At 38.0% G+C, this 17,801-nt stretch overlaps 1 protein-coding gene across 5 annotated transcripts in view; it reads right to left on the bottom strand.

The window, feature by feature from the left end:
• The window catches only part of LOC114669445 (uncharacterized), a 488,735-nt gene that overhangs the window by 464,139 nt on the left and 6,795 nt on the right, over positions 1–17,801 (bottom strand). The window lies entirely within an intron of this gene.

Raw genomic sequence — 17,801 nt, 5'->3', positions numbered from 1 at the left:
TGAGCAGAGGAGACTACATGGGGACCTAATCCAAACCTTCAAAATTCTTGATAAAGTCGATCCAGCAATATTTTCAATCGTGAATCACATACTTGAGGACACCATAGGGAATTAAGGATAAGTGCATTTAGGACTGAAGTCAGAAATCAGTTATCCAAGCAAAAAGTTGTGGGAGACTGAAAGAAACTACAGAATCATAGAAATGAAGCAGAAACCTTAACAACCTTTAAGATGGATCTGGATGAGGTGTTGGGACAGATTAGCAGTTAGCTAAACAAACAAGCTTGATGGACTGAGTGCCCTCTTCTCATTTGTCAAATTTCTTTGGTTCTTATGTTTCCTAAAGATTAGTAAGCATAAGAATAAACAAATGGGAGACGTGATGGAATGTAAAATATAAGTGTGGGTCTAGAGGAGAGGAATCTGAGCATCTCATAATAATATGAATGGAAGTCTTTAACACTAGAATCCCTGAAGCCTACGAAAAAGGTTGTTAATCCCGGGCCACGTTAAATTCCTTTGCACTTCTTCATCAGTGTCTTTGTTTTGCAAATGTGTCAAAAAGCACTGGCAGCTGGCAGCCTGCTCACTCATCCCCCACTGAGGAGGCTGAAGTCAAGTCAGATACTGAAGCCTCTTTATCTGGGAGTGAGGTGTCTGGAATTGTATGGGTTAAATAATATATCGTTATTTGGAATACATACATTTCATTTGTGTTCCGTGTCTACAATGATCTGTGTAAATGTAAGATGACAGGAAATGTGAAACAAGAAATATTGAACACATAAGTAAAACAGAACATTTTTTCATGTTTTAGTAATAATGACAAAATGCTGACATAAAGTGAATAATGTGTGAAGCTTTAACACTAGAATTTAACCAGAGCCTATGAAAAAACTTGTAGATCCGTCCCACCTTAAATCACTTCACACTTCTCCATCAGCGTCTTTTGTCCTGTAAATGTGTTGATAAGCAGCAAGCAGCCTGCTATCTCATCCCCCACCACCGCACAATTTTCTCAGCTCAAATCTGTTTACCTGCATGTCAGTTGCTTGGAGTTGTATAGAGTGAGAAGTCAAGCAAAATGACACCTTTTATAAATACTATATCGTTATTTGGAACACATGCATTTCATTGTGTGTTCCGTGTCTACAACATTCTATGTAAACACATCATTAAAACAGAAACGTTTTTTCATGTTTTGGTAATAATTGACAAAATGTAGACATGAAGTATGTACTGTGTGAAGCCTGAAATCCAAATATCAAAGAAACACTTTCACAAAAGGTACAAATATAACAGAACAAATGCGCTTTTATTCAAAAATATAACTGCAGAAAAACAACCCGCGTTTACCTGCGACATTGAAACACAATTGCTACTACAGCTTCGGTGGCGCAAAGGTATCAGCTGCTGACTTGTAACCAAAGCTTCACAGTTTCGATCCCGGGTGAGTCTGTTTTGAGAACTGAGCTGCTCGTATTCTTACTATTTTAGAATAAAAACATACATTTGATTCCAGTCTGTAACAGCCGGTGTAATTTATGATACTTGTAAAGGTTAGCTTTGTTTTTTTCTGTTCTGTTAATCTCTCAGCCGCGTTCATGTTCCCAACTCCAAACCCCCCCACCAACCCCCACGCATTTGACACTGCTGTTTTCACATAGACACGCTATAACAGAGGTACACTCAACTCATGCTGACGATTCTACATCGGATCAAGCATGCACTTTTGCCATCACTGTACTTTGTATATGTACATGGGAACCTCTGCACTCGTGACTTTACGCTGTAGATCTGGCTCTTACATACAAATGATGGTACATGTGCCCAAAACATTAACATTTATATGTTACTTACATAAAAGCCAGATCCGATGTAGAACCGTCATCATGTAAGTAAATAACTCAGAGTAAATAACATTCGATTTACCTATTTACCTTTATTTATTTACTTACTTCCTACAGCGTAAAGTCACGAGTGCAGAGCTTCCCATGTACATATACAAAGTACAGCGATGGCAAAAGTACATTCTTAATCCGATGTAGAACCCTCGTCATGTAAGTAAATAACTCAGGGTAAATAGGTAAATAACATTACAGTAGATCTGGCCTTTATGTAAGTAACATATAAATGTTAATTTTTTGGGAACATGCACCATCCTTTGTATGTAAGAGGCAGATCTACAGCAAAAAGTCACAAGTGAACTGCAGAGCTTCCTCTGTTTGATCATCAAGGGCATGGTCACAAATTACATGTGTAATGTCACGGAAAATACCTGCTGACACTTCAGTACGTGAGCAATGGTACAAGAATGCAGTTAGACTTTTTTTGAGCACATACACCACGCTAGTGTTTAGATCTGGAAGATGTAGCATTGGCGACATAAATAACATGCGAGCTATAGCGCGTCTTTATGTGATCCAAATAAATAACATGCGAGCTATAGCGCATCTTTGTGTGAAAACAGCAGTGTCAGATGGAGAGGGCAGGTAGGGTAGGATCGTGAATGCGACTTAGAGAATGAAACTGAATAAAAAAAAAAAAAACAAAGCTAACCTTTACAAGTATCACACATTTACACTGGCTGTTACAGACTGACTGAAATCAAATGTATGTTTTTATTCTAAAATAGTAAGAATAAAAGCATCTCAGTTCTCAAAACAGACTTGCGGGGGATCGAACCTGTGAAGTTTTGATTACCAGTCAACAGCTGATACCATTATGCCACCGAATCAGTCATAGAAAAGGAGTGTCAATGTCGCACCCTAACGCAGGTTTTTTTTTCTGCAGTTATATTTTTGAATAGAAGCGCACTTGTTCTGTTATATTTGAATGTTTTGTGAAAGTGTTTCTTTGATATTTTGACTTCAGGCTTCACGCATTATAAACTTAATGTCTACATTTTGTCAATTATTACTAAAACATGAAAAACGTTTCTGTTTTAACAATGTGTTTACATTGATCGTTGTAGACACAGAACACATATGAAATGCATGTATTCCAAATAATGATATAGTATTTATTAAAGGTGTCATTTTGCTTGACTTCTCACTCTATACAACTCCAAGCAACTGACACGCAGGTAAACAGACTTGAGCTGAGAAAACTGTGCGGCGGTGGGGATGAGATAGTAGGCGGGTTGCTGATTGCTGCTTATCAACACATTTACAGGACAAAAGACGCCGATGGAGAAGTGTGAAGCGATTTAAGGTGGGACAGATCTATGAGTTTTTTCGTAGACTCTGGTAATTCTAGTGTTAAGTCCAAATATCAAATAAACACTTTCACAAAAGGTATAACGAAACAAGTGCGCTTTTATTCAAGAATATAACTGAAGAAAAAGAAATTATTCAATTTACATGTTGCTGTCAATAAGGTAAAAACCAAAGGCCAAAAATTAGTCGACACAACCTAAACATGTCTGCCTGGCTGGTGTAGAAGTAAGAACTTCTGCCTCATAATTAAGAGGTTGTGGGTTTAATCCGGGTCCTCCTTGCATTTACCAGTTTGAGTAGTTATTACTATTATACTGCGGTGGGCTGGCGTACTGCCCGGGGTTTGTTTCCTGCCTTAAGCCCTGTGTTGGCTGGGATTGGCTCCAGCAGACCCCCGTGATCTTGTAGTTAGGATATAGCGGGTTGGATAATGGATGGATGGATGGATGGATGGATTACTATTACATAATGAAAACATACATCGATTTGAGTCTGTCGTGGGGTCATGTGACCATAATATAATACAATTCTCAATGTTTTGGAAGATTAAAATTGTTAAGTTTAACTTTATGGCAACGGAATTTGAACGGATGTGATAAAGGGATAAACTGGGGTTTAAAATATACAGACAGTGAAATAGTGAATGCTCAAAATTCACATTTCTCTGATATCTTCAGTTGTAAGGAAGTGTATAAACTCCCAGAGGTAAAAAAGACAACTAAGGAAGTACTGAGGAATTTGGAAATTGTAGAGAGAAGTGCTGTTCAGATGAAATAGACTGAAATCAATCAAATCACCAGAATCAGAGAACATTTGTCATGGAGTAATTAAGGAGCTTAATGAGTACAGATATAACCCTTGGCACATAGTTTTAGATATTTACTGTACACTAGAGAAATTGCTAAGGACTGGGATATAGCAAATATTATCCTGTTATATGAAACATGTGATTGGGAAGATTCAGAAAACTACAGGAAAGTAAGCTTAAAATGGAAGGAAATATTAAAAGAGAGTGAGCTTTATTGTCATTAGACTTCCATACAATGAAATTTAGTTGACATCTCTGCCTTTATAACTGAATGTAAGTAGACAAGAAAAATAAATGTATAACTAGACATAAACATCACAACTACACAGAGATAACAATAAGACAATAAGATGGCTATTGAAATGAACCGCATATACTATCTTTATATATAATACGCTACCATGGCTGTCCGTTTGTCTGTCCAGGATTTTCAATCACCTGTAGCTGATAAACCATTTGGCCTATTGACCTGAAATTTGGTCCACATATACTACATGACGTCTACTGTCTGCTGTCAGGGTGATGATTGACCTCCAAGGTTATTCCCATTTTTATTTTATTTTATTGTAGAATCAACTCTTGGCAGTGCCAGCAGGGCGGCCATGCAGCACATGTGTATGGAAGCCGTTCTCATTCTCTACCACCTTCGCTGTCACTTCCCCTATCTCTTCACATCTTAAATCATTCTTGAGGCAGATTGAAGACTGAAGCTTAAGTGAAAAATTAAAGAAAATGTACTAAGTAATTGCAACACAAACACTGACTTAATCAGTTTTAACGTGAAAAGATGTCGACGAAAGAAGAGAAGAAGCAGAGCACTAGGGTGGAGACAAGAAGAGCTGCTCAGGAAACAGCAAGTGCATCAACCTCTGAGCAAATGAATGATAAACATACAGAGAAAGAGGAGGAAAACTAGGAATGATCAAGTCAAGTGGATTCACTGCATGTTATTGTATTAGCAGTGCGCCGTTACTGCTATATATAATATTTAAGTAACATTATGTATAATAAAGGTACTTATTAAATACAGTATAAAGGTGCTCCTATATACAGTACTTACTAAAATGCAGCATATTTCACCATTTGCAATTATTAAGATGCCCAGAATGCCCAGAAGCAATATAATAAATAAATAGTAGCAGCATCTTTATCAATAACAATGTTTCAATCCTCTGATGTTCAATGTGTGAATACTTATCTGTATGTTTGTATGTTTGTGTGTGTGTGTTAGTCTGGCAGTCTTTTAAGGAGTGAAGTGGAGATGGAAAACATGGCTCTTAGAGAAAAAGTGCTCTTCCTCAGTCTGTTAGTGTGTTATCTGATTGCTTTCCTGATAGTAACAGAAAAGCCAAGAAAAATGACCCCTTTTATTGGCTAACTAAAAAGATTACAATATGCAAGCTTTCAAGGCAACTCAGGTCCCTTCTTCAGGAAAGCTTGCATATTGTAATCTTTTTAGTTAGCCAATAAAAGGGGTCATTTTTCTTGGCTTTTCTCTACATTCATAATGGCTAACATGGTACAACACCCTAGTACTACTGATAGTAACAGGTGAAATAGTTCATGGCCCGGATGTGTTGTGTTCCTAGTGATGGCTCTAACCTTATTCCTCAGTCAGCTAGTATAGACATTGTCCAGATTTAGAAGGACAACCTAAAAAATACTTTCAACAGTACTGTGGTAAAAGTTATTCAAAAGCTGTTGTTGTAAACAGGACTGTCTCAACTACCCAAGAAAATGTAGACATTGTTGGGGTTTCACAGTTACGTAAGTATTAAATGTATAAAGACATTAATGCCTTCACATGCACTTCAATAACTCGATTTTTCACAGAAATCTGATTTCTAAAATGCCATGGAAACCCTTATTAAGGTTGGAGAAATTGTGTTGTTGGCGTCTGACAAAACTTCTTTATCAGAGGTAGGTTTCTCTGTGAATGACCCAATTATCTAGTCAAGTAACCGGGTTACTGTTAAGGATTGTGTACTCTGCACATGTCTGTTGAACTTTGTCAGCCAGTGCGTGTATTTGCTTCACATACACACTTTCAGCAGCTACGGGTAGATGTGTCAACAAAATACTTTCCCAGAGGCAAATGTTATGGTGATCACATTATTCCTTCTCATGCCTGAAATAACCTGTCTCAGTATTGTAGAAATCGCTAAATTTGTGTTCATGAACTGAACGTACAGTGCTAAATTCAGTAACACGATATTGAGAGCAGTAGTAGTTTTCAAAGTAATGTGCATTACATAGTCTGATTACTTTTTAAATTATTGAGTAACATGACACAATACTTATCTTATTAAAATAAAAATACTAATTCTAGCAGCACTGGGTGTAATCGCATAGCCGAAAAGAGTGAGCTGTGTGCATTACAATAACAGAAAATAATAAATAAAGTGTCAATTTGACTAAACATATTTGTAAAACACAAGAAAAGTATCACAGGCGTCATGCTGATTTTTGGACTAATGGTGGCTGATGATGAACGTTTAATTCTTTTGCACAGATTAATGATGTCAAAGTGTTTGCCAAAGGATACCTCCAGAAGATTACTTACACATGTAAATGCAGATTATTGGGGTTTCTGCCTTAATCTGGTTATTCACCTTAACCCATTTATGTGTGTGCATGTAATAATAATAATAATAATAATAATAATAACAACAATAATAATCATATCAATAATACATTTTATTTATATAGCACCTTTCCCATGCTCAAAGTGCTTCACAGAGTCTCAGAATGAACATCAGAGTTTATGTAACATTGGATACAAATATTTTCTGTACAGAATACAGATAAATACAGGATATACAAAGCATTAAGCAGAATAAAGAAAATCAAGTAGAGTAAAATACTAAAATCAATACTAAAAGGAAAGCCTGAACAAATTGCATAATTTGTGATATAACACGCACACACAAATTATCTGGACAGGAAGGAAAACTGAAAGAAGCGTCAGAATGCCAGGTTATTTTAAATGCCCACCTGAACAGATGAATTTCAAATTGTTTTTTAAAAGAATGAAGTGAGTCAGCTGATATCATTAATTTTAAGAGGTCACTCCAAAGTTTGGGTGCTATACAGCGGACCTTAGTGGGTGAATAGGAGCGGAGTGATGGAGATAGTCACTGACGTAGTCCATTTAAAGCTTTGTATGTCATTAATAGAGTTTTAAATTCAATCCTGTAAGACACAGGGAGCCAGTGAAGGTGAAGCAGGATGAGTGTGATGTTGCTTGTTCATGTCAGGACTTTTGCAGCAGAGTTTTGAATCAACTGGTGCTGTGACATACAGTAAGATTTGAATCAGAACCTGCCAGTAGGGAGTTACAATAAATGATGCAGGATGTGATAAAAGTAGTGACAAGATTTACAGCATCAGAAAAGTAGAGGAATTAGTGAACACAGGAAATATGACAAAGATGGAAGTAAGAAAGTTTCTTAATTTGGTTTCTGTGGGTGGAATAAGAAAGGGAGGAATCAAAAATGACACCAAGCTTCCTTTAATTAGAAAAAGGTCTGATGAGATCACTATCAAGAGTGACTGAGAAGGAGCTCATTCTCTTAAGTCGCGCTTTAGTGGCACTTTACAGGATTTCAGTTTTGTTGCAGTTTCGTTTTAAAGAGTTCTGCTACATCCTGGTTTTAATTTCACTGAGGCAAGTTGTGAGCTGAGAAAGTCCTGATGAAGTTTCACTTTTAACAATGAAACAGAGTTGAGTATCATCTCTGTAAAAATGATAACCCAGTCCAAAGCTACAAATGATATGAACAAAGAGGAAGCACAGAGATAGAGAAGAGCACAGGGCCGAGGACAGAGCCCTGAGGAGCTCCTTGTGTGACTGGCACTGAGCTGGACCTGCTGTTGCCAAGACTAACAAACTCTAGCCTATCAGTCAGATAGGACTTGAACCACTGGACGGCAGTGCCAGAGATACCCAGCATGTTCTCCATTCTGGACAGCAGAATGTTAATTTTGACATGAGGTATACCAGAATTAATATGCTGGCTTGTTCAGAATCTGCTGCCATTAAAAAATAATTGTTTACACAAAGCAGAGCAGTTTCACAGCTGAAAAATTGAAAGCGTTCCATCAAATTATCAATTGTTAAGTAATTGGAGAGTTGGGAGGCTACAACACACTCAAGAACTTTTGACAGAAAAGTAAGTGAGAAACAATTGTTAAGATTGTCAGCATCAAGAGCTGACTTTTTCAATACTGGAGTTACAGAAGCGATTTTAAAAGAGGCTGGCACAAAGCCAGTGTGAGATCCCTTGATATGTAGTCTCCCTTGAACTTCATACTCTGCACCCTTTCTACTTCTCCACACTGCATGTAAAGGGAGAGGTTATCTTTCTCTTTTGGTATCTTATAGTCTACATTGATTTCAATGCACCATTCTGCAAAGTGTTCGACCTCCAGCCTGTAGGCATTCTTATGATTATTTGCAATCAGCCCCACTACTGTAGTGTTATAAGCAAATTTCAATCATATATCAGGGGTACGTGGGAGTACAATTGTGTAAGAGGAGAATGAAATGCATTAGGCTCAGCACACAACCCTGTGATGAACCTGTGTTCAGGATAAGAGTGGATGAAGAACGCTTTCCAAACATGATAATTATTTAGAAGACTGAGCAACACATGTCAACAACAGAAGTTTTACTGAGCAGTCAGCATGGGTTCAAAAGAGGGAGGTCATGTTTTACTAATATGCTGACATTCTATGGAGAAACAACAAAAGGTTACAATCAAAGTGGAGCGATATTATTTATCTTGCCTTTCAGAAGTTTTTGAGCATCAGACTAAAAGAAGTAGGAGTTCAGGGTGTGAGGTGTAGATGGGTGCAGAATTGGCTCAGACACAGGAAGCAGAGGATGATGGTGCGAGGAACCTCATCAGAATTGGCTGATGTGTCCGCAGGGGGCAGTGCTGGGGCCACTGCTTTTTTTAATATATAGAATAGAATAGAATGCCTATTATTGTCACTATACACATGTACAATGAGATTAAAAGCTGCTCCTCCAGTGCAGACATATATGTAGAACACAACAAATAATAAGCAAATGGTGCAAAAAGTTGCAAAAAAAAAAGTTGCAAAAAAGTTATATATATAAATGATTTAGGTAGGAATATAAGTAACAAGCAGATGATACCAAGATAGGTAGATTGGCAGATAATTGAAAATCCATTGAATCATTACAGAGGAACTAGCACAACATACAGGCTTGGGCAGATTTGTAGAAGATGAAATGTAATGTCAGTAAATACACAATGAAAATCAAAACTTGATTTTCGAAAATCGATTTAGGAGTCGTAGTGTAACTTGACACTTTCAAGTGCCAGACAGTGCCCTGATGCGTGGAGTACAAGTCCAAGGAGTTCATGCTCCAGCTTTAAAATACTCTAGTGAGGCCTTATCTGGGGTACTGTGTGCAGTTTTGGACTCTGTTTTACTAAAAAAAGACAAAGTAGTATGGAACGACTGGGCTGATTCCAGGAAAGTGAAGTCTGAGCAGAGATTAGAGGAGTTGAACCTCTTCATTTAAGCAAACAGAGATTAAACTGTTTAAAATTATGAAAGGAATTTGTCCAGTGGATCAAGATGGTAACTTTAAAATGAGTTCATCAAGAACACGGGGACACAATCGGAAACTTGTGAAGGGGAAATTTCACACAAACATTAGGAAGTTTTTCTTCACACAGAGAACCACAAAGACATGGAATAAGTGACCAAGTAGTGTGGTAGACAGGAGGACTTTAGATAGACAGACAGACAGACTTTATTTGTCCACAGGGGGAAACTTTGACCTTCAAAACCTGACTTAAGATTATATTGGAAGAAGTAGGTGGATAGGACTGGTGCACTTTGTTGCGGCATATGGCCTGTTTGCATCAAAGTATTTTCTAGTGTTTCTAATGTCACAGATTATCTTATAAAATGATAAAACAATGTGGTTAGGATGATAAACTCAAATCTGTGAAGTTGTTGTACAGCTCCTCACCTGCACTCAGTGAATGGCGCTATATAAAACTGAACTGAATTGAATTGAATAAACTGCCTAAGCCTGAAAAGTTCCAACTAAGACCCCTATTAAACATATAAACCTGTGTCATGTATGCAGAGAACACATTATATATGTGTATATATATTCATTAGAAGCCATCACTGGGCCAGTGGTAAATGGTAATGATGTATTGCCACTCATTACATGTGGTCTGTTACTCACACTTACAATGATATCAGCAGAATCAATGTGAGCTTAAAGTAACTGACATTTACAAACAAGTCGACTCAAGAAGGTGCATTGAAGCTCACCCACAAAATGAGTTGAAAAGAACTTCCATTACGTGAGGTCCTTTAGGTGTTGATAACAAACCACAGGAGACACAGACTTCTGTAGTCAGCACACACAAAACAGTAGACGCGTCTAACAACACAGACATGACTCCATCAGATCCTCGGGTGAAGCTGCTTATCTCAACAAATAACTAAAGTTAATATTACTATCCAATTGTAAATGCTAAATGTACCACACCAGAATGCAGTCTCAGTATTTTAACATGACACATACAGACCACAAAGCTCCTCTAGAGACACTGCAACAACAACAACTGTTTAAAAGGCACAGCCTGGAGGAAATTTGGGGTGACTTTTTAAAAGGGAAACTCTGTGGGCACAGCCTTGTCAGTGGCAGATTTTTACAATATCCACTAGTGAAATTATCTCCAGATATGTACACTCATCTCTAGAACCGTATCTGACTGTGTGAGACAATATGGCCACAGTACCCAGCAGTTTTCTTGACAAGTAGCTTCTTTCCCATATAAAGTGGTGTAAAAATATTGTCAATGGTGACATTTCTTTCTTTGCCCATGAAAAGTTCAACAAGTCATATCACCCTTTAGTGTGACGTTTCTCCAATAACAGAACAGACCTTGATATTTATATCTGTGGTTATCCAAAATTTGTTGCCAGGCTTGCTTGATACAGTTAGGTCCATAAATATTTGGACAGAGACAACTTTTTTCTAATTTTGGTTCTGTACATTACCACAATGAATTTTAAATGAAACAACTCAGATGCAATTGAAGTGCAGACTTTCGGCTTTAATTCAGTGGGGTGAACAAAACGATTGCATAAAAATGTGAGGCAACTAAAGCATTTGAACACAATCCCTTCATTTCAGGGGCTCAAAAGTAATTGGACAATTGACTTAAAGGCTATTTCATGGGCAGGTGTGAGCAAGTCCATCGTTATGTCCTTATCAATTAAGCAGATAAAAGGCCCACACCTCCAGGCCGCCAGGTGGAGCTCTCCCAACAGCATGGAGGTTCCCCGAATTCCAGCAGGGCCTCATGGACCTTGTAGTTTGTATGCGCAGCCCTGATGGATACCATGGGGGCCACCGGGAGTCGCTGTAGGGAAGATGTCAGACTGTTATGTGCCCTATAACCTGGAAGTAGGTCCTGGTCACGTGAACAGGAGAAACGACGTGCTTCCAGGTTGAAGAAAGGAGCTTTTTATCCGACCTGGAAGTGTTCACAGTCACGTGGACAGAAGAGAGAAACGCTTCCGGGTCATGGACTATATAAAGAACTCTGGGAGACCAGAACACTGAGCTGAGCTGGGAGGAAGGGTGGCGAAGTGTCTGGGAGAGGAGGAGTGATTATTGTATTGGATTTTTGATTATTGATTGTTGTATGTATAATGTGGAGTGGAGGGTGCTTAGTGCACATTATTAGTATAAAAATAAAGAGTCTTGGACTTTCACCTGGTGTTTGGCGTGGTACCTGAGGGTTAAAGAGGTCGATAAAAGCCTCTACTGCTACAGGTGCTTGCATGTGGAAGATTTTGCTGTGAACGGACAACATGTGGTCAAAGGAGCTCTCCATGCAGGTGAAAGAAACCATCCTTAAGATGTGAAAACAGAAAAAACCCATCCGAGAAATTGCTCCAATATTACGAGTGGCAAAATCTACAGTTTGGTACATCCTGAAAAAGAAAGCAAGCACTGGTGAACTCAGCAACGCAAAAAGACCTGGACGTCCACGGAAGACAACAGTGGTGGATGATCGCAGAATCATTTCCATGGTGAAGAGAAACCCCTTCACAACAGCCAACCAAGTGAACAACACTCTCCAGGGGGTAGGCGGGCGTATCGATATCCAAGTCTACCATAAAGAGAAGACTGCATGAAAGTAAATCCAGAGGGTGCACTGCAAGGTGCAAGCCACTCATAAGCCTCAAGAATAGAAAGGCGAGATTGGATTTTGCTAAAGACCATCTAAAAAAGCCAGCACAGTTCTGGAAAAACATTCTTTGGACAGATGAAACCAAGATCAACCTCTACCAGAATGATGGCAAGAAAAAAGTATGGAGAAGGAGTGGAACAGCTCATTATCCAAAGCATAGCACATCATCTGTAAAACACGGTGGAGGGAGGCAGTGTGATGGCTTGGGCGTGCATGGCTGCCAGTGGCACTGGGACACTAGTGTTTATTGATGATGTGACACAGGACAGAAGCAGCTGAATGAATTTTGAGGTGTTCAGAGACATACTGTGTGCTCAAATCCAGCTAAATACAACAGTCAAATTGATTCATGATACAGATGGACAATGACCCAAAACATACAGCCAAAGCAACCCAGGAGTTTATTAAAGCAAAGACGTAGAACATTCTTGAATGGCCAAGTCAGTCACCTGATCTTAACCCAACTGAGCAGGCATTTCACTTGTTGAAGACTAAACTTCAGACAGAAAGGCCCACAAACAAACAGCAACTGAAAGCCGCTGCAGTAAAGGCCTGGCAGAGCATTAAAAAGGAGGAAACCCAACATCTGGTGACGTCCAGGAGTTCAAGACTTCAGGCTGTCATTGCCAGCAAAGGGTTTTCAACCAAGTATTAGAAATGAACATTTGATTTCCAGTTATTTAATTTGTCCAATTACTTTTGAGCCCATGAAATGAAGGGATGGTGTTAAAAAAATGCTTTAGTTGCCTCATATTTTTATGCAATCATTTTGTTCACCCCACTGAATTAAAGCTTAAAGTCTGCACTTCAACTGCATCGGAGTTGTTTCATTTAAAATTTATTGTGGTAATGTAAAGAACCAAAATTAGAAAAAAGTTGTCTCTGTCCAAATATTTATGGACCTAACTGTATGTACTGAGTAAATATACATTGACATTCCACTGGGTAACAATTATTTATTAATGGTTATGTTCTGCCATGGCTTGTGATAAACGATGCTCTGCACATAAGCGTGACAGTGTCTGATATAGTGGAAAATTTGTCCACATGCTCTGAAATCACAAGCATCTGCCATCAAACCATTGTGACTGTATGAGATTTAAAACATTTACCAACACTGGTGGTAGATGTGTCCTCAAATCATTTTTTTCCTATGCAATGTGTTTGTAAATCATGTTTTTTATATGCAAATTTGGCATATGTACTGAATCAGATATAGTCAGAGCGTTTTAGTGGCAAATGCATACTCAAATCATATGATTTTTCTTCTTAACGCTACAACCACCATGCATTTTTTCAGACCTGTAACCTCCAAGGCTACACCAAGTGGCATCTGAATCCTTTTGTTCTCACTACTGGCCCATCAGCACTGCATATTTAAATGTCACGAAATATGCAAGTAAAGGACAAGCAGCATGGTGAACTAATTCTAAATTTGTCCACAGTCTGTTGCTGCTGCAGTTCTTTCAGTTAACTAAAAACACATACATAAACTTGATTGCAATTGCATTTCAATGCTTGTGGACACCAGGAATACAAAGTACCCCACCAGCATCAATCTGACAAGTGTAAAGGAGAATACAGTATGTGAAATAGCACATTGTGGATGGAACAAGCTGCAAGTGAATGAGCTACCTTTCAGAGTTTTCATAGACATGGCAAACTTTGCATGAGGTATGCAAATGCAAGAATAAACCTTGGAAGAATCAATATAACATGGTACTTGGCAATGAATAAGGTGCCTTTCAGAAAAAAAGAAATATGATTTGAATACAACTGAATTAAAATGTGGGTGCATGGACTGAATGACATACAGACAGATACATATCCAAGCAAAGAAAGTCAATTGTTTACTCTTGCTTTTTTTATTGTCATTGTTCTGTATTTTGTTCAATATTTCATTTTATTCTATGTTTTAATGTTAAGCTCTTTGTGACTTTTGTCTGTGATAGGTGCTTTTAAAATTATTTTTTATGTATTCATTTATTTATTTATTTATTTACTTACTTACATTGTCAGATGTGCTGTGTCTGTGCATTGTAATGTTTTCATACAACTTGGAATAGACAGTATACTGTCAGCATAATTTTGATGTGTTCTTTACGTGAAATATGCTCTGTCCACGGCCTTTTCTAATGTCAGACTGTTGCTGTTTTGTATACTGAAAACTTTGCCGTACTCAGACACTTGGCAGCTTTGATGGTGGCTGCATAGTTTGTATTTCAAGTGGTATAAAAACATTACACACAAGATGGCACATTGTGGACTGATCAACCTGTGTATGAAGAGTACAATAACAGAAGATGCTTTTTAACATTTTCACAGACACTACAAACCCAATAATATATGCCAATGCAAGAATACACAGTTGGCTTTGTTTGCCTGTCTATATATCTTCCATAAAACCATGTATGCATATGATTCAGTACTTGCACTCTCATTTCAATGTAGCTTTACTCAAACTACTTTAATTTTCTGAAAGATACTTCATTACAGCCAAGTACCACGTTCCATCAGTCCTTATATTTTCACAAAAAAATCCCACTGTTCATTCTCACATTTGCACACATTGTTGGGTCTGCCTAAAGGAAGTGGCTTTACTCACACCTCACTTTGTCCACAATGTGCCATCTTGCATGTTCTGCTTTCCCTTCATCAAAGTGATGCTGCCAGTGTACTTTGTATTCCAATGGTTCAAAAACATTGTAATGTAATTTCAGGTTAGTTAATATACAGTTTTTAGATAACTGAAATCAATGGAGCACTAATAGTGTTCAGATTTGCCTGTTATCTTTGCTGGATATGTAGTGTTATATGTAGTGAAAAATCTGAGTGATTATTATTAATATTTGCTCTGTGATTGCTGTATAGTTGTCTGGAGGAGACAGAGACAGCAGCTCACATTCTGGTACTAACATGCAATAATCTTGATAATGGAAACTAGATTGGATTTGTTGAGGGTAAAAAGAATATGCAAGTGTGGTCAAGTGCAACATGAAGGAGTAAGACAGTGATTTACACCTGGATGTTGTTTAATGGCAAAGCTTGTGGTGATGGGTGGTCCTCATTGTTAAAAAAAAAACAAAAAAACAAAGAATAATACTATAGTGACCAGAAAAAGTTCAGGGCTGTTGTCTAAAGTTCAGGGCGACTTTGACACGTGGTGAGTTGTCTTGGTTGTCATGCACAGTAAAAGTGCTGATTTTTTGGTTGTTTTTTGCTCACAGGCTTGGCGTATGGATGCACACTAAAAGCGATCCATACTCTGAGCCTAGAGCAACGACCTGTTAAGCAGCATCTATTTCATCAAATTCAATGAAAATGTATTGCTGAATAATTCTGGATAATGTTTAGTTAATTATTAAAGGCTTCCTGACTGATATCTTTGTCGTGGACCAGTGTTTTTACCCATGCCACATGGACGGCACAACAATTCGATCCATCAAGTTCTTTTAATACAATTTTGAACTTACGAAAACATGGACAGGAAAAGTCAAGAAGCAACTGGAGCATAATAATAATCAGCGATTTAAAAGCACAACACCAAATAGTACTGGCTTTGGCACCCCTCGTGTTTTGCCTGTCTGCCTGACTGCTTCTATATGGCTCACCTAGTATTGTGGTATACCTGCTGCTAATACAACAACCACAGGGTGGCATGCTGCTATGCAGATGAAAAAACAAGAAAAGTTTTGTCTAAATGAAAAAAAATCTGTAAAAAAAGTACTGAATGAGTCCTTAGAAGCAATCGAAACAAATTTAGGAGGAAATGTAGCATTTTAGTGAAAATTATAGCATAAGTCACACGGACACAACACTCAGCTCAAAACTAAGTACACAGAAGATGACTCCAAAAGCGACATCAGCAGCCATCAATTGGATTGTGTGACAGATTTAGTTGTAACAAAACATCCCAAGCTAAATTCAAAGGATTAGAGATTCTGTGCAATTGTTCAGCCTTTGAATTTTGCACCCCAGTGCTTTAAGGATGGAGTTGCATGAGATGAGCAAAATAAAAAAATACAGCCAGCTTGAAACTGCAGCAACAGAAAATGAAGAGAACGTGTGAAGTCTCCCACCATCACACACCTGCACCAGGTGATATTGTTTATTGCAGTCCCATTTAAGCTCATTAACAGGTTTGATTTTTGCCCACTTTGTGACATTTCACTCTTTTGATTATGATGCTAGTGCTTTGTTCACTTTGTATTCTGAATAACACAAACTCTGACTACTCCTCTTGTTTTTCCCATTCAAAAAAGAATTATTGTCTTTGCTATATAAAAGAAAACACCTGTGAAGATCTGGTAAAATTTTTGGATGACTAAAACAATTCACGAGAGTTACAAAAAAATAAATAAATAAACAATGTTTAATCATTCATCTTATGATTGTAAGGAATATTAGGAATGCTAAAATGCACTTAAAAAGTCAACCCTAAGATTTATTTCAGAACTGTAGTAAGAAAAGAGTAGGTAAGGAGTAAAGTAAGAATACTGGGAATTGAATATGAACTTATTCCATGTGTCTGATTCACTGTGTGAAAAAGTTTAGCGTGAAATTTACTGTTAGCCAACTTTAATGTGTGTCCTTTTGTTCTGATTGTAGAGCTCATCTTAAACTGAACACTTAAATACTTCTAACATGTCCCCTTATTTTATTATACTTTATTAATCCAGAAGGAAATTACTTGGTTTTTCACATACCCCTTGGGGTCAGAGCACAGGGTCAGCCATTGTACAGCGCCCCTGGGGCAACTGAAGGTTAAGGGCCTAGCTCAAGGGCCCAGCAGAGTAGGATCTCTTTTGGCAGTGACGAGGATTTGAACCGGCAACCTTTGGGATACTGGTACAGATCCTTAGCGTCAGAGCCACCACTCCGCCTTCTATTATGTCCTCTGATTGCTCAGACTGATGTCTCTGTAGGTCCAACCTCACAGTCCTGGTGTCACTCGACTGCCTCGCCTCTGCACATCTCTTGTGCTGTCATGACTTGTTAATACGAAGTGAGAAAGCAGAAAAAACATTATTAACTGTAATGATTATAAGTATCCATCTATCCATTCATTATCCAACCTGCTGTATCCTAAATGCAGGGTTGTGGGAGTCTGCTGGAGCCAATCCCAGCCAACACAGGGCACAAGGCAGGAAGCAGACCCCAGGCTAGGCTAGCCCACCGCAGATGATTATAAGTATTTAACTCACAAAATACCAATGACTGTATTTTGTGTTAATCATGCTGAAGAGAACTATATGATTTTATACTTCTATATGATTTGATCTGCATTTAGGTAGGAAAGGAATTATGTTTATGCAAAGAATATGAGACTGATTTAATTCTTCTATTTGAAAATGCTAACCTCTTGATATTAACAGAACACCCTGTGATATTATAAAGCAGTGTGATCGTTTTCTTCACTCTTGCTTAAAGAAATAAGACAAAATTGTCATTTATGAATTAATAAATAAGGATTATTAATCTAATCTATACTAATAAAAGGCAAAGCCCTCA

This window comes from Erpetoichthys calabaricus, chromosome 2 (genome assembly GCF_900747795.2).
Source record: "Erpetoichthys calabaricus chromosome 2, fErpCal1.3, whole genome shotgun sequence".
Taxonomy (NCBI): domain Eukaryota; kingdom Metazoa; phylum Chordata; class Cladistia; order Polypteriformes; family Polypteridae; genus Erpetoichthys; species Erpetoichthys calabaricus.
The sequence above is the reverse complement of the archived record's forward strand: the minus strand, read 5'-3'. Positions and strand labels throughout refer to the sequence as shown.